This window comes from Anser cygnoides, chromosome 3 (genome assembly GCF_040182565.1).
Source record: "Anser cygnoides isolate HZ-2024a breed goose chromosome 3, Taihu_goose_T2T_genome, whole genome shotgun sequence".
NCBI lineage: Eukaryota > Metazoa > Chordata > Aves > Anseriformes > Anatidae > Anser > Anser cygnoides.
Genome location: NC_089875.1, coordinates 68,483,413 through 68,499,779, shown reverse-complemented (window position 1 = coordinate 68,499,779; position 16,367 = coordinate 68,483,413).

Sequence of the window (16,367 nt, the reverse complement as noted above, 5' to 3'; positions counted from 1 at the left end):
TCTTTTTGACACACCTACTGGAAATTATAAGCAAGTTTGACATACCACAAAAATTATTCTTCTGCCCCGACAGTGTAGGTGGATTTTGGGTAAATGTACACACAGAGTACACTGCTTGCATTGTGCTGGTGGATTTTGAGGTGATGTAATTTAGAAAAACTTTCATTGGATTTAGTTTCAAATTGTGACGTCATGTTTTTCTTGAAAGTAATAGCAGTAAGGAAAACTCACATTACAAAAGTGATCCCCAGTTGCACAAGAAAGCCTTTCCAATATCACGAAGTATTAAATGCAGAATTATCAGTTTGTTGGGGTATAAAGGTGAATATTGCAATATGCTTGCTGTAAAGCTGAACTTAAAAATTATAAGATCTCTCTCTCTCTCTCTCTCTTTTTCTCTCTGTCTCTGGAGAAGTAATTAATATTAATTAATTGATATTATTATATGTAGTTTGGCTTCTGTCAGTTTATAGCAGAACTATGGTTTAAGAGAGACAATTAGCTGAAGTCTGAATAGTAGCTTTTTTATAACCTTGCAACACAAGCTTTATGGTATACAAAAAGGTCTGAAATAAGATATATTTTAATTAAATAATAATAATGATAATACAAAGCTTTGTTTATTAAGTAGTCAGAAGGTTCTAATGAGCTGTGAATTTTGAAGAAGTTCTTGGCAGGAGATGAAAAACATGATAACAAAGTTCAAAATTCCTTTTATCTGGATGTAATCTCATGAGTGCTATCCAAAAGTTCAAAATAAAATAAGGCCTGGATATTCTATAGATGTTTACATTTGACATTTCTATTCTGTGAAACCTCTTAAAACTAAACACTTGAGGTGTTTTTTTTTTTTAAACAGATATTGGATTCAATAAAAACATCCAGTTGGAGAGGCATTTAAGAGGCTTAAAAACAGGAGGCAACAGATATATTCCTTGTTTGCTAATGACTACAGATACATCATGCCTGAGTTCTCTAGATAATTTCTCCAGTTTATTTGGTCCCCACATTGTGAATGCAAATGGAATCTAGAAAAGTCTTTACATTTCTATTGCTCTGTCAATATTGCTGCATGTTTCCTTCTCTCTAATATGATGTTAAGTGTATATCTTTGCAGGGACAGAGAAATAGCTGTACTTAAAGAGGCATAAATGCCTACATTAAATTACCAGGATCGCCCTTTTTCATTCTAAAATATCCTCACTGATGAAACAAATGACTAGAATCTCCCAGGCCATGTGCAGAGTGGCAATGAAAGTGTGAGATAAGAGCAAATAATCCATGAGGAAGACCTGTCTGTATTTCTTGCAGCCACCTTCTATCACATTTGCAGCCTTTGTTCTCTTCTCCCTCCTCTGTCTCAGCCCCTGCCCCCTCCTTTCCAAGTCATGAATTTTTGCAAGTCTGATTCCCTCACCGTGCTCCTCAGGTTTCCTGCAGTCGCTATGAGGGTGTGCTTTAGCACACCATTGCTTTTCAAACACCTCCTCTTCTGCATGGATGTCAGCTATCTGAAATACAGTTTACATGTATGAAAATGTAGTAGGTGTATATTTCCAGCCAGTCAGCAGCAAGTTTTATGACCTTTCTTACTAAATAACAGACTTGTAATGATGATTGGTAATGATATTTGTAATATTTGCTTGCTTAGGATACTGTTCATAGGCAGTGGCAGATCATTATTAGTAAGGTTGGGAGAGAGACAACCTTAATCAGAAAAAAAATAATATTGTTTCAAAATTAGCTATTTCTCCTCAGAAAATAGATCCTGGAATCACCATGTGTAGGTCCATCATCTGTCAGCTTGGTGCCCAGCTGTCCAACAGCAGGGAATAGGTGCAAAAGGAATGGAGATCAGATAAAAGTCACTGATATGTTGGTGAATGGGTCCAGGATACACCTATGGCTGAATGGGAACTCAGTCTTTTTCACTTTTAAAGAATCACAGGAAATCAAATGTCAGCTAGTTTACAGCAAACGAAAAACCACCCTTACTGAAACAGGTTAAAAATCACTGAATATATTCATGGAATAATAACTAAAAATCTATCACTTATTGTTAAACTCAAACATGTAAACAATGGCTTACTAAGACCTCAAGCCATAGACTTCTGGAAGCTGAGTGCATAATGTTTATTGCCCTCTTGTTTCTGACACATTGGTCACTGTCAGACAAGATGCTGGATAAAGTTGAATTCTAAGCAATGCAGTCATTCTTACTTTTTTTTTTTTGAATGTAGGACAGTAATATAAAAAATGTCTGTCTTCCTGCCCTCTCCTTTCACAGCCTGTAGGTGTTTGTAACCCAACAGTCATCTCTTTACACTACTCTGTATCAGAAATAACAATGCTAAGGCAATTTAAAACAAGGCTATGAGAAGATGGTATGAATAAGGAGGTCCTTTCAGTTTACCTACTTCAGGGACAAGTTTTCTTCTCTAACACAGCAGGTAAGTTTTGCAACCTCTTTTTGCATATGACAACTTGATTTTTACCTTTTTTTTTTTTTTTCTCTTGATTGCGTTAGTACAAACAAGAGTACTCTATGCAACTCTTCAATGCCACTGTGCCTCTGCTGCATACAGCTTAACACTTTTGCAGCTGCATTTTTTTTTTTCAAATGTTCTGGAAGGAAACTAATAGGATTAGTTGTAACCACTACAGGCAGCAAATAATTCAGAAGCCACCTAGCAAAATGTCTGGTCTGAGCCAGTGTCTAGTAAACAGCTAATAAATAATTAGCTCTCTGAGCTCTCTGAGAAGTGTAAGCATGTTTGACTCACAGAAAAGCTTGGTAAGAATGAGTCCTATGTCCTCTAAAGGCATCACAAAAACAATTAACCAAGCTACAGGGAGCTCAAAAAGTCCAACTAAAAATGTCTTTTCTCTGTGGATGAGAATATTTGTAGTGACCCTGTGACATCTCTACTTTTGGTTTATATCAGCAATATACATTTTTTGAATAGTTTGCTATGAAGCCCTTCTGTTCTGTGAGAAATTTAATATCAGCCACTTTCCTCTCTTCCCAGATGACTTAAACACATCCCAAAATGTGTTTTCTGCATCCTTAGTTTAAAGTATTCACTAAATACCAGGAAAACTGCCGAAAGATGGAGATTGAATAAACATAAATGCTCCTTTGAAGCTAGTCCCATCTGGCAAATAAAAGAACAGATGTGTCAGCAAGACAAGTTTAACTTACTTCAAAAAGAAAAATTGTGTTACTACCAAAGCCGAACAAAACCAGAAACTTCATGCTCGATTTAAATGAGGAATAATGACATAAAAAATAAAACTGCCCACAGAACTTGGAAGCCAGGTTTTCCCTGCTAGCTTTTCTGTTATAGCTTTGTGATGCTCTCTAATGTAGCCTGAGTGTTTTTTTTCCCTCTTCTCCTACAAAGTTGCAGGTCAAAAAGCTGACAACCTTTAATTCGGAAGACATAAGTAGTGTGAAGTATGTCTGGTTTGAACATTCTTTGTAAGTAAGAGAAGAGGAATGTAACTCTTTCCTCATACACATTCCCAGTCATATTAATCCCGCTGTTTATTAGACAGCCACTTTTGGGGTGCTGCACTCTGCATTCCTTTTTCTTTTCTGCTGACTGACCCGGCCTTTCTGATGGCAGCTTTAGGAAGTCCTGATGTTATTCATGGAGAATAAGTAACAACTTCTGCTGCTTTCAATGCAGATTTATGTGACTCTCGTGACTCTCTCTCTCTCTCTCTTTTTTTTTTTTTTTTTTTTCCCCTGTGTTTCTTACTTGTGGCAAGTTCAGGAAGCTGATAACTTTAAACCTTGATTTGTTTCAATTATTCCCTAAAGCCACTTCGGTGTAATTTTCAGGCTTTACAGAGAAAGAGAAAGGAGAAATCATAACACTATATGAAAGTATTGTGTTTATTAAATAACGTGGCTCATATAGCCAGCTTCTTGGTTGCAATGTGATAAATCATGTTTTCTTAATAAGGAATGGGTAACACTGTTTCAGGTGCAACCCTTCCCTTCTTGTCAGGATTAAACCAATTATGAAACTTATACAGAGCTACAAGTTGGATATTTACTATGCTTATTTTTCTTATGACATTCAAAATTCTAATCCAGGTTTAATTTAAGCCTGAATACCTCATGCTAAACAGCTCAGCAAAACCAGCCTTTTTACAGAAATTATTAGGTCCAAAAAGGAGAGGTCATATCTGTTTCAGTGCAATATGCTGAAAGTATATGCTTATACTACTTTCATAAAGATAAATTTTGTTACATTTTGTATGGGTGAGAGACTTCTCAGATATTACTTGAAACCAATCATCCATAAACGTGTATCTTGCTTTCCATTTCCCTTTCAGTGGCAAGACTTTTATATTGCTCTTATTTGCCTTAGAGCTTAAGCACTAATAATTGTGTAGAGAGATATTGGTCACTGGGTGTGTTATAAATGCACTTTTTTTTCTTTTTTCCTGTCCTTAAATACAACATTTTTTATTGCTGTCTGTGTATTAGAGTAGTTGAAATTCAGCTATAGCAGTATACATGCTGCCAAATCGAGACTGTTAACCCACAGGGGACTTCATTAGTAGATAGCTTTTTTTTTTTTTTTTTTTCAGTTCAAAGATTGCACTTGAGAGTTTTAAAACTCTCTAGTTTACTAATTAGCTTACCTCCAAGGACTCTGTTTAACAGTGTACAAACTCTCTTTATTGATATGGGCATTTGCACACACCTCTGTTCAACTTAAAGCATCACCATCCCCTGTTGCATTCAAGGACAAATGTTTTTAAACTTTGAGTGTGATAGAAAGGTTTTCCCTAGCCTACCAGCTATGTTTTTGCAGAAGACTTCCTTTCTACTTACGTACGTGAGGATAAATAATCTAATTTTAAATAAATTAATGTCACGTATTGAATGTGTTAAGACAGAATTACTGTGGCAGTGCAAGGGATTTCCCACATGGTTTCATTTTTCAAAGTTCATGTGTGAGTTAATTCTCATAATTGGAATAATCAAATCAATCCCTAACAGAATACTAATCATAAACCTTGACAAGATATTATTCTGTGGGATGCGCAGTTTCTGGGCTGAGTAACTGCTGATCAGGTCTGCATAATCAATGCCAGTCTGCAGCAATCCTAATTGTATGGAAATTGAATGATTTCTTTTGTTCCATGAGGACTCACTACATGGCAGTCTCAGGCTGCCCCTCCATTACAGTAGTTTAACTTTTCAGTATCTGCTGTGCAGACTCTGGGTGGGTTTACATCCGTAGTCCTGCTGCTCTGCTCCATTTTCTTACTAGTGATGGGACAGACGCCATCAGCCAGATAGTGCTGGAGGATTACTTTTGCATGCTTTTCTGAGTTCTTCATCAGTCACCCATATTCCTGTAGGTTGGTGTTATGTATCTAGTACTTTCACTTGAAATTTTGACTCCATTTCTTCATTTTTCAAAGAAAAGACAGAGTCCTGGAGGACTGTGGCCTTACTGTGAAAACATCAGGTTTTTATGTCCAGAATTAAACAACCAGGAAAACAGTATATACACACTGATTAGAAGACAGCTTTTTGTATAGACATTTTACAAGGTCATTTGTTCTAGTTTCTGTTCCTGTGAATGTAGAACCAATCCATACATATACTGCATGTCTAGAGTTCTCCACTGTCCACTTCTACTTGAGCTGACCAATAGAGCTTCCACCATTTTTTCTCAAAGACTATTTCACAGCTTATCTGGAGTTCTGCTCAGAAGCACACCTGCATGCCTAATTTCTCCGTCCCTGCACTGCATCCCAATATTCATCTTTGTACCATACTGGTAACGTATTTAGATGGAAATGTTAGATATATCCCAAAGCAAGTGCTATCTAAAAATAACATTTCTTCATACATTGCTTTTCTTCTTTAGAGATGGGGGAGGGGGTAGGTCCTCTCTGCTTTTTAGGTTGGGTAAGCCCTACTGATCCAGCTTCAGTAAAATCGTCTATTACGTCTCTATCGCCCATCTGTTTTTCTCACAGATTGCATCTGGGAGAGCTGGCATCTTTAAATGCTCTGAGTTAAAACAGTAGCTAAAATATTTTGAATAGTTTTCATCATTAGAAATAATTTTACTACAAATCTCTCATTTTCTGCTCCGCATCCGTGTGTGTAGTTATTCATATATATGTGGAACATTGTGCTCACCTTACTTCACAGGTGCTGGTGCCAGTTGGCTCTACATCCTGAGCTGCTGGACAATTGATGCACTGTGAAATTGAAAGTATGATCTGTTGAATGATCAGGGAGTCACCATGCATATCACAGAGATCTTCCTTCTTAGCTGAAGTAAACATTACTCCTTTAGACTTTATCTGGGACTGTAAAAGAACAGTTATCAACACTGAACATATTGCACCAAATTTGATGAAGTTCATCATTTGATGTTTCAAACAACCTGTGTGGATTTTCTATGCCACATGTACCAAATGCTTAAGCACTTACATATATATATACAGACAATGAGCATGTGTATTTTATTACATATATGTAGTCCTCCCTAAAAGCAAGCAAACAACAACAACAACAAAAAAACCCACAACATAGTAAACTAATAATCTAATAAGGTCTGTAACTTGAAATCCAGCTGTGGTATTCACACTGTTTCTCAGTACTTGTTTCTCTCTCCTGTTAGACCAGTACTATGCTCCTGTGATTTAAAAGAAGTCAGTAGGTTTGCGTGTGAAAAACTAACCCAGAGGAGTGGGGAACTGTACTTGTAATAATGAGCATAATATTCTGAGTACTTTGATTTTAATTTCCTTTGCTCCTGCTTTGCATACCATGCAAAGTTCTTAAAAAGACTTTTGCATCAGAAAAGAAACTTGAACCTATGGAACCTATGAGAGAAATATAAACCAAAGAGGCTATTTTTGGAAAACACAGAGATGCTTTCTTCTGCTACTGCACAGTTGGAGGTATGCTGATGTGGGACTGCAGATTGGGGCTGGATTTCACCAACCTGGATTCCAGAAATTAAACTGGAGATCCTTGCCAAAGACATTTTCCCCTTTCCACATTGTTTCTTTCTGAGTAGCTTCCTTCAGAGAAGCTTCTTTCTGTAGTAGTCTTGATACTTTCTTTCACACAGACCTTTGATCAAACACATAGAACCTTTCACTCATCTTGAACAGCAACAGAATCTCTTCTTACTAAAATCACTCAGATATTTAATCAAATCCAGACTAATTTGTCTGGTACATTTTATCACTGGAATACTGCAACCAGCCAACTTTCTTTTCCAATTTCTCAGCTCTTTTCTTCAGTATAACTTGCTGCTATTCCTAAAAGTCAATGACTAGGCAGACTTAATGATCAGGTAATACAACAACAGAACAGTACAAGGACCATAGGACAGGATGTTGCATTTGACACAAGTGAGCAGACTAACTGCATCATAGACTGGTAAATAGAGATTTAATTGTATCCCTTTTATGTTTCCTTCATCAAGGTTCAAAAGAAGAATGGCTAAACTTAATGGTCAACACATTTTGAGGATTTTGCTCAAAAACTCAGTTGTCAGTGCTATTCTGCTAGAAAAAAATGCATATAATCTTATTTGTCACTGGATTGCTTTTTTGCAGGTGGAAAAACTTAGCCTTACACAATAATTATTTTAAGCAGGCAGGAAAAAAGAAGTATTCGAGAATCTGTCTATATTAGATCTATGGCATTCATTCTTGAATGTTCAAAAGAGCAATTCACCTAATGGAATCTCTTTAGAAGGTGGAAGTACTTTTTTTTTTTTTTTTCCATAATATAGTAATGCAGAAAAGTGCACTTAGAATTTATTAAAGTTGAGCATTCAGTAGGCAGCCTGTCACCACAATTTTGCCTGTTCTTTGGAGAAGTTTTGCTTTATTGATGTCAGTTTCACTTATGTATGTCTCTATATTCCCGTTTTAAATTATGGCTTTTGTCCTGGAGATGTATGGATCATAGTCAATTGTACGACACCCCATTCAGACTTGGTGTCTTTATGTCTTCTTCTAGGTTACAATAGGCTCTAGGAGGTAAAGCCTATTTGAGAGATTTTCATGTTGCGTCTATGTCTGAGCAGTAAGGGTTCTATCTTTTTTTTTTCTTCTTTTACTTTTATTTTCTTTCTCTTTTTTTTTCTTTTACTATGAAAAGTAGACTTCTTCCTTTTTCCTTCCCTTCCCTTCCCTTCCCTTCCCTTCCCTTCCCTTCCCTTCCCTTCCCTTCCCTTCCCTTCCCTTCCCTTCCCTTCCCTTCCCTTCCCTTCCCTTCCCTTCCCTTCCCCCTTCCCTTCCCTTCCCTTCCCTTCCCTCCCTTCCCTCCCCCCCTCCCCTCCCCTCCCCTCCCCTCCCCTCCCCTCCCCTCCCCTCCCCTCCCCTCCCCTCCCCTCCCCTCCCCTCCCCTCCCCCCCTCCCCTCCCCTCCCCTTTCCCTTTCCCTTTCCCTTTCCCTTTCCCTTTCCCTTTCCCTTTCCCTTTCCCTTTCCCTTTCCCTTTCCCTTTCCCTTTCCCTTTCCCTTTCCCTTTCCCTTTCCCTTTCCCTTTCCCTTTCCCTTTCCCTTTCCCTTTCCCTTTCCCTTTCCCTTTCCCTTTCCCTTTCCCTTTCCCTTTCCCTTCCCTTCCCTTCCCTTCCCTTCCCTTCCCTTCCCTTCCCTTCCCTTCCCTTCCCTTCCCTTCCCTTCCCTTCCCTTCCCTTCCCTTCCCTTCCCTTCCCTTCCCCCTTCCCTTCCCTTCCCTTCCCTTCCCTTCCCGTTTCCGTTTCCTGTTTCCGTTTCCTTTTCCTTTTCCTTTTCCTTTTCTTTTTCTTTTTCTTTTTTTTCTTTTTCTTTTTCTTTTTCCTGTTCTTGTTCTTTTTCTTTTTCTTTTTCTTTTTCTTCTTCTTTTTCTTCTTCTTCTTTTTCTTCTTTCTTTTTCCTTTTTTCTTTTTCCTTTTTTCTTTTTTCTTTCTTTCTTTTTCTTTTTCTTCTTTCTTTTTCTTCTTTCTTTTTCCTTTTTTCTTTTTCCTTTTTTCTTTTTTCTTTCTTTCTTTTTCTTTTTCTTCTTTCTTTCTTTCTTTCTTTCTTTCTTTCTTTCTTTCTTTCTTTCTTTCTTTCTTTCTTTCTTTCTTTCTTTCTTTCTTTCTTTCTTTCTTTCTTTCTTTCTTCTAACAGGATATAAATTATATAAGTAAATGCGTTTGCACTTAAGGTCCAAGGACAAATTTAGTGATCTGTATTTTTCGTGCATTTTATAGTGCTATAATTTCATCTGCTCTTGAAGAGGAGAACTTCAAGTGGCAGAAAGGAGGTACAAGGTAAAACGAACACCTTTTTCACTGAAGAATTCTCCTTGTCTGATACGCCTTTCTAAACCTGAGGAGCAAAACAACATAAATCTATAGGATTTATTTCCAATTTGCTATTGAGAGAATATCATGTTGACCCCTGTTTTTGATCACAAGTAATATGGCAATCACTTGTTGCTTTTCCTATTTGCATCACAAAAAACAGTGATCACAAAGGAAAATCAGCACAAAATAGCATACAGACAGAGAAGTTAATAAATACCATGTTATGCATGAGTACTTTTCAGCAACATTTTAATAATTTCTTTAAAGACATTCTTTATATATAATACTTTATGAACAGAATTTAAAATTGTTTTTCATTTATGATTGTAGAACAGATTTTGCAATTCACTTCCTACTAAACTCGCAGATAAAGCTTTGCTGCTCAGGAGTTCATAGAAAGGAAGCACAGGTAGTAGTGTGAATTACCTAAAGAATTTAAACAAATATTTGATTGAAGTGCTTTGTGCTATTTGAGTAGTGTTAACTGTATTAGGCTTGGATATATCATCAGTGCTTACTGAAGAATTATTTTCTTTGTATTTGTTCTTATTTGTGGATTTACTTTCATTAAGCGGTTCATCTGTCTTCTAATTTAATCACTGCAGAAATAGAACTGAAAGGCTGCATTTTAGAGGATTTCTGATTAGACATTTCAAACATTTTAACTACCAGTTTAATCTATTTTTTTGGTGACTGAACTGTGCAAGCTCAACTTTTTTTTTTTTTTTTGGTGTGTGTGAGAGAGAGAGTAAATTAATTACTACAAGGCATCCCTTAGGTAGTTCAGATAAACACTCTTCAGAATGGGAATGATTTAAGAAGAGTTTGTCATCTGCAGCTCAGACTCCAGCCTGCATGCTGACCTTTGCTAGAACATGCTAGCCTGTGGGATTAAGAGACATTTGTCATGAATTTTTATGTTCTTGAAGAAAAATTTTAATATGATTCAGAAAAATAACACCAGAAAAAGCTGTTTTAATTTGTGAAAATACTAGTAGAAAAATTTAGCATATTATTATTATATTTATTGTTATTATCATTATTATTATTTGTGTGGTAGAAAGGTGTTCCTAGTCAGCTACCTAGTCAGCTACCTATTTACATTAAAGAAAAGAACAACAGGTATAGCAAAGGCTGACAAATTTCTCCTACGCCGTTCAGGACCAATCTCTGTTAAGATACAAATATACAGTTTATTTCCCAGAATTGCAATCCTGATGTATGTATATGGTATTCTGTTCTATAAATCCTTTCTTGAATAATCTGATGGGGTGTTGAGTTGCTATATATAGGAAAATAGATTGTTTCATTCAGTTTTGCTATCTGTTTGCCAAATCTTCTCATTGGAGGTAGTATGGCTTTTCTTCCAGGGGATGGTACTACACAGATGTTGAAAACTAACTTCATGTCCAATAGGCTGGAAGATATGAAGCTCTTAGATGCCCTGGGCCACCCAAGTTAAACTCAGCATGTGACCCTGTCAATTACTAACGTGCCTGAAGGGTATTTCTGGGGAGGAAAAACTGCAAAATCTGAAAACAAATCACAACATGTTACCAGAAATGCAGATTTCTGCAGCTTGAATGCTACAGTGCTGTGAGACTGACATACTTTTTTTGGGGGGGCTGGTTGTGCCTGTAAGATGATGTTTTTTTTGCTGTCATTTATACCTGTTCCCCACATCTTCCCAGCAATGGTGAAAGATGAAAGCAAACACCAAGTGATGTTTCTAGGTATACATTAGATCTGTGCCATAATCTTCACTATGTTATTCAGATGTAGTTCTATATATTCCCCTGGATTACTTTGTTCACTGAGTTTGCATGATTAGCCCAGACTGCTGTGCTTATTGAGTAAGTGTGCTTTTTGTGTTTCTGTTATTCAGACAGCCCTGTTTCCTACAATCAATGAGAATGGTCAGCTGATAGCTTTTTTCCTTTTCTGACAAATGCATTCAAACAGCTTTGGTCAAGTGTAAGGAGGCATGCAGTGCCAATGCTTGACTACTGGTACAGATGAGAGGTATCCTGAAGCAGAAAAGACATTTTCAGTATTGTGCAGGCTGCTCATCTAAACCTGTTATTGCATGCCACGTGTACCCTAGAGCAACCATCTGACTGACTTGTGGGCAGACTCCATGCCATCTGAACAGATGAGCATGAGTGTAAGCTGACAAGGGAGCCCATATGTTCCTAAATTGTGAATATTGAGGAGGGGATTCTTAGCCAAGAATGTGCAGATGACTGTCCAAGCTTTGTGTGACTGTCAATGAGAAGAGACAGAACTGCCAAAAGGATCTCACTCCTTGGAATTAAGTTTTGTAATGGTGCATGTGCAGTATTGTGCGGTGAGTTTCTGGCTGGAAATGGGCAGCCTTTTCTCCTGGGACAACCATCAGGTGCCCTCAGACTTGAATCTTGATTTGAGACCACTGTGGATTTTTCACAACACTTTCAAGTGTTATGCTCTGCTTATGAATAGTCAGGAAAGTTTATACATATATAATAATATAATATATAATAATATATATTATTATATATAATAATAATTATTATATATAATAATAATATAATATATATATATATATATATATAATTGTTCTTCACTTTTTTTTTTTTTCCCACAGAAGAGAAAGGATATGACTGCAGAAGTTAGGTCAAAAAATATCTCAAAACTTATTTTCTGTTGCATGAACGATGCTTACGACAAAACACAGATTAAAATAACCAGTCTAAGGATCTGGTATAATTCATTAACTTAAAATAGATGTTTGAATGCTTGGAGACAGTTAATATTCATAATTATTGTAACCTGATTATGGGTGACAAATTTAACTATGCTTGACTGTATAATCTGTAATCAAAGGAACAAGAAGTAGAAAAAAATCTTTACAAATTATATGATCTCTGAAAGTTATGTATATATATTTTTAATGGTTCCACTGGGGGATAGATAACAGTAATCTCTAAAACATTGTGGATATGATAACAAAGTAATGAATAACAGTAAGTAAGGTTTTTGAGGAAATGTTTCTCAAATTTTAGGAGGAATAATATGGTTTAGGTTAATAGCAGATATTATTCTTTTAAAGTTGCATGAATTGAAATAATTTATGCCCATCTCAAAAAAAAAATTATTTAACTGCACATAATTTTGCCTGCTGCCATAGTAACTTATGACAATAAGATAAAAATATAGGAAAGTGAATTTCTGTTTTGTTAATGTCAGTATTTTCAGTCAAATTATCAATGTTGAGGTTCTTAGTGTTTCTATTGCCTAACTACTAACAGAAAAAAGGTGTAAAATCAGGCCAATATAACAAGATTTGTTACAGGCTGTAAAGCCACTGAGTGAGAAAAGTGTAAAAATATTGTACACAACAGCAAATCTCTTGCAAGTTTTCTGTCAACAGAAGATAAGCTAGTATCTCTTTCTGTCAATACATTTGGAAAAAAACACCCACCCCCCAACAAAACAAAATAATAAAAAAAAACCCACCTCATATGTGAGGAATAAAACCTTCACCTTAAGCGAAAAAAGTGACGGTTTGAGTTACAGTTGAGTGACTTGGCAATTAGTCACTAGTGGCAGAAATCTGATACATTTGCATACAGATATCACTGGTAAAGTGCCACGCTTCTCTGAAAATCACATTTTGATTTATTGATTGGCCAAGTACCACCTGGTGCCTCAGCAATGCCAGACGAGTCCCATGTAAATCAGCACATCCCCAAGTTCCTTGATTGGAGCTATAGTAAGGCAAATGGTAATCTCCCGGGCTGAATGCCTGCATTTGAAAAAGCATTTCTTTCCATGATTTGCAGTTTGTCATTAATAGCATGTACCAGGAGCTGCAACTGAAGTTCTCAAGTCTTCATGAAGATGCCTGTGCTTGCTCAGATCTCACAGTGCCGTGTGAGTAATTGCTAGTTAGGAGCACAATCATTTCCAGGTTGCTGACACTGTGAGGTTGACAGCTGACAAGTTTCACTCCCATGCCATAATAACCTACAATGAAATGCAAAGCAGACAGCAAAGATTGCAACTTAAAAATAAACAAAAGAAACCTTAGCAAATCTTTACTCTGTGCAGCTGGAACATTATTATTTCAGTTTAAGGAAGACAATTATGGACAAGAGGGAAACTGCTGCTAAAATAAGCACAGGCATACCTGTGTACTATGAAGTGCTTTGTTGATGCTTAATTTGATGAATGCTTTTGTACTGAAAGGGGGTTAGAGGATTTCACTTTGTCTCTCTTTACAGCCTTAGTTGAAATACAGCACCTTTATGAAAAGTTTATTTTAATAACTTGATAAAAGTTAATGTAGTGGATAATAGACTTTAGACAGATTTAAATCTGGCATTTTTCATTCACTTTCCAGTAAGGCTTTGTGGATGAAAGGAGAGAAGAAAAAGTGTTTTCTGAAGGGGATTAACAACCTTTTTGCCAAATACAAGACTTAACTTGTTTTCATTTTACTGAACCAGGTGATTCCAGGTCTTCAGTCCCAGAAAGGCACCTTGCCAGGAGCTGCACTGCCACAGCACAGTAAACATGTTTCAGCTTGCTTTGTTTTAATATTAAAACAGTAAACCTGTAATCGCTGTCTCATTGGAGGATTTATCATATCCACCTTTACGACTCCACAGTGAGAGTCTATATTTTCTTCCCACTCCTCACTCAACATTGCAACAATATCTGCTTCAGAGGTTGACGTGAATTTATTTGCGAGGACATTAATGCATTTCCTGGGCCTCTCAGAGTCACTGCAGCTTTATGCTTCTTCCCCTAAGGAGACTATCTTGCCCATGATTGTTGGCCCATGGAGAAACAAATACATATCTAATTTTCTATCATTCTGTTCTTTTTGTATTTGGATTTTAAGATTTTTTTTTAATGAGATTTTTTTTCCTTTAAAAAACATCAAAAAAAGAGCTATAATTTAATACATTTGCACCATGAAGCCATTGTTTTTCCATCTTATAAGCGATAGAATAAATTAAAAAATATTCTGTCATATGCAAAAGAAATTGCATCTAGTTGTCTACATTTTAAGCTCTTTGCTGAATATGTATATCTTGCAAGATGGATGTTGGGGAATACTTACAGATTATTGTTTCATTGGAGAGGCTTGTGAACATAGATGTCTTTTTTCTAATGCTGGGGCAAGGTGACTTTAGAGACTGATGAGAGACTGACGTGAGAGACTAATAGGGTGATGCCTCATCAAAACTACTATGGAACTGTATGAGTTCTTGCAGGGCTCAGTAACCTACTCATGAGGGTTACTCATTTGCATTTATAGTTCTAGATTAAATACTGTGTCTTTTAAAACTTGCTATTCTCTTTCAGTTTTCTATGTATTTTTTCTGATTGTCTCATCACAGGAAAGAACTTGTTATATGAACTGCATGCACATCAATACCCTTGCTTAGGCTCAGTAGCGGTGTAACTATCTGTGAACTTTGGGAAGAAAGGGATTTCTCCAACTCCTTAGATTTAGTCCAGAGTTGTCAAAATGCTCTAGACTGTTCTATTTCATGGCATGGTTTTGCAATCTTTTCATTACCAATGAGGATGGTTTCTGAAGTACCTGCTGCCACTTGTTTTCTCATTCCTCATTTCTCATTCCGTTTTCTCATTCCTGCTCCTTGGTGGTGCTAGTGCTGCTCTTCTGAGGGCTGTGAGCTAAACCATGTTAGTGAGCAGAGCTGCCATCCTTCACCAAAGCCAGGAGTTATTTCGAGTGATATGGGTGGGGAATGGGGTGGATGCAGGTGAGTACCCAATTAATCTTAATGTGCAAGGAGGAAGTAGGAATATGTGTCAGCTCTCTTTTGTCTTTGTGGCCAGGGTGCGTAGATCCAAGACTTGGGCTCATTTCCAGAGCTTGTTAAGGCACTGCACTGATGCTTCTGCGGCATGATTAAGCCATGAGGTGCCCAGTGCAGATGCTCAGAACATCTACTAAAGTGGACATCTCCCAAAAGACCATCAGATTTAAAACTTGGCTTCCCCCAGTCCCATTTAATCTGATTTAAGAGCTATAAATTTCAGCATTTTTTTAAAACTCAGAAAATGCAAAACAGCTAGTGAAAGCAGAACAGGAGGAAGCAGAATGTATATACAGCTCTCCTCCTGCCCACTTTCTCTTTGCACGTGAGTATTTTCTTCTCTGCTTGGCTTCATCTGTTCAGCAACTGTGTGTTGCAGCACCACTACCCAGGCCCTGCACATCCCTTCCAGCCTGGCTGGCTGCTCCCAGCTCCTCGCTGCAGCCCAGTTTTGCTCAAGCTGTGTTTTTCCCCTTTTCTACCTCCTGTCTGCTGGGAACCTTGCTCACTTTCCATGCTCAGTAGCTTCCCCAGAGGAGGTACAGCAACCTTCTTCTCTTGAAAACACTCTTTGTAACCAAGGACTAGCAAAGCTGAGCATGTGCAGCACTGATACTTCCTGCTGCGTGTACAAAGAAGTGTGCTTCTAGGTGCAGCCAGGTATTGCTTTTTGTTTTTACACTTCATTTTTCTTGTATAGAACATAATTAACATACACATTTATTTTCATCTAATGCACAACATATAAGGTCCATACTTGTTTGGACTTTTTTTTTTTTTTCTGATTTCAGAACAATTCTTTGTGTTCTCTGATGTAACACATAAGAACAATTAAAACAAGCTTCCTTTACAGCCTTAGAATGATGGAAATGTGTTTGAAGGTGGCTTAGAATGGACTGTCCATTAGGCCACTAATTCAAAGATCTAGTTTGACTGTGTTATTTCATAGTCAGTGTTTCTGTATCATCTCTAAGCTTTTATGGTAAGTTTCCCTTGATTCATATCACAATAGTCAGTTTTTCATAACACCTCACTGCTTAATAATGTTGAGATGAAAATTCAAAGAATTAGGGATAAATGTATCTACAATATCTGCTATTTCTTCCTCTATAAACTCATCAATTTTAGACCTGAGACATCTTCACAAGTTCCCTTCCGAAACAAGCTGATTTTGTATCACAAAATGGTGTTATT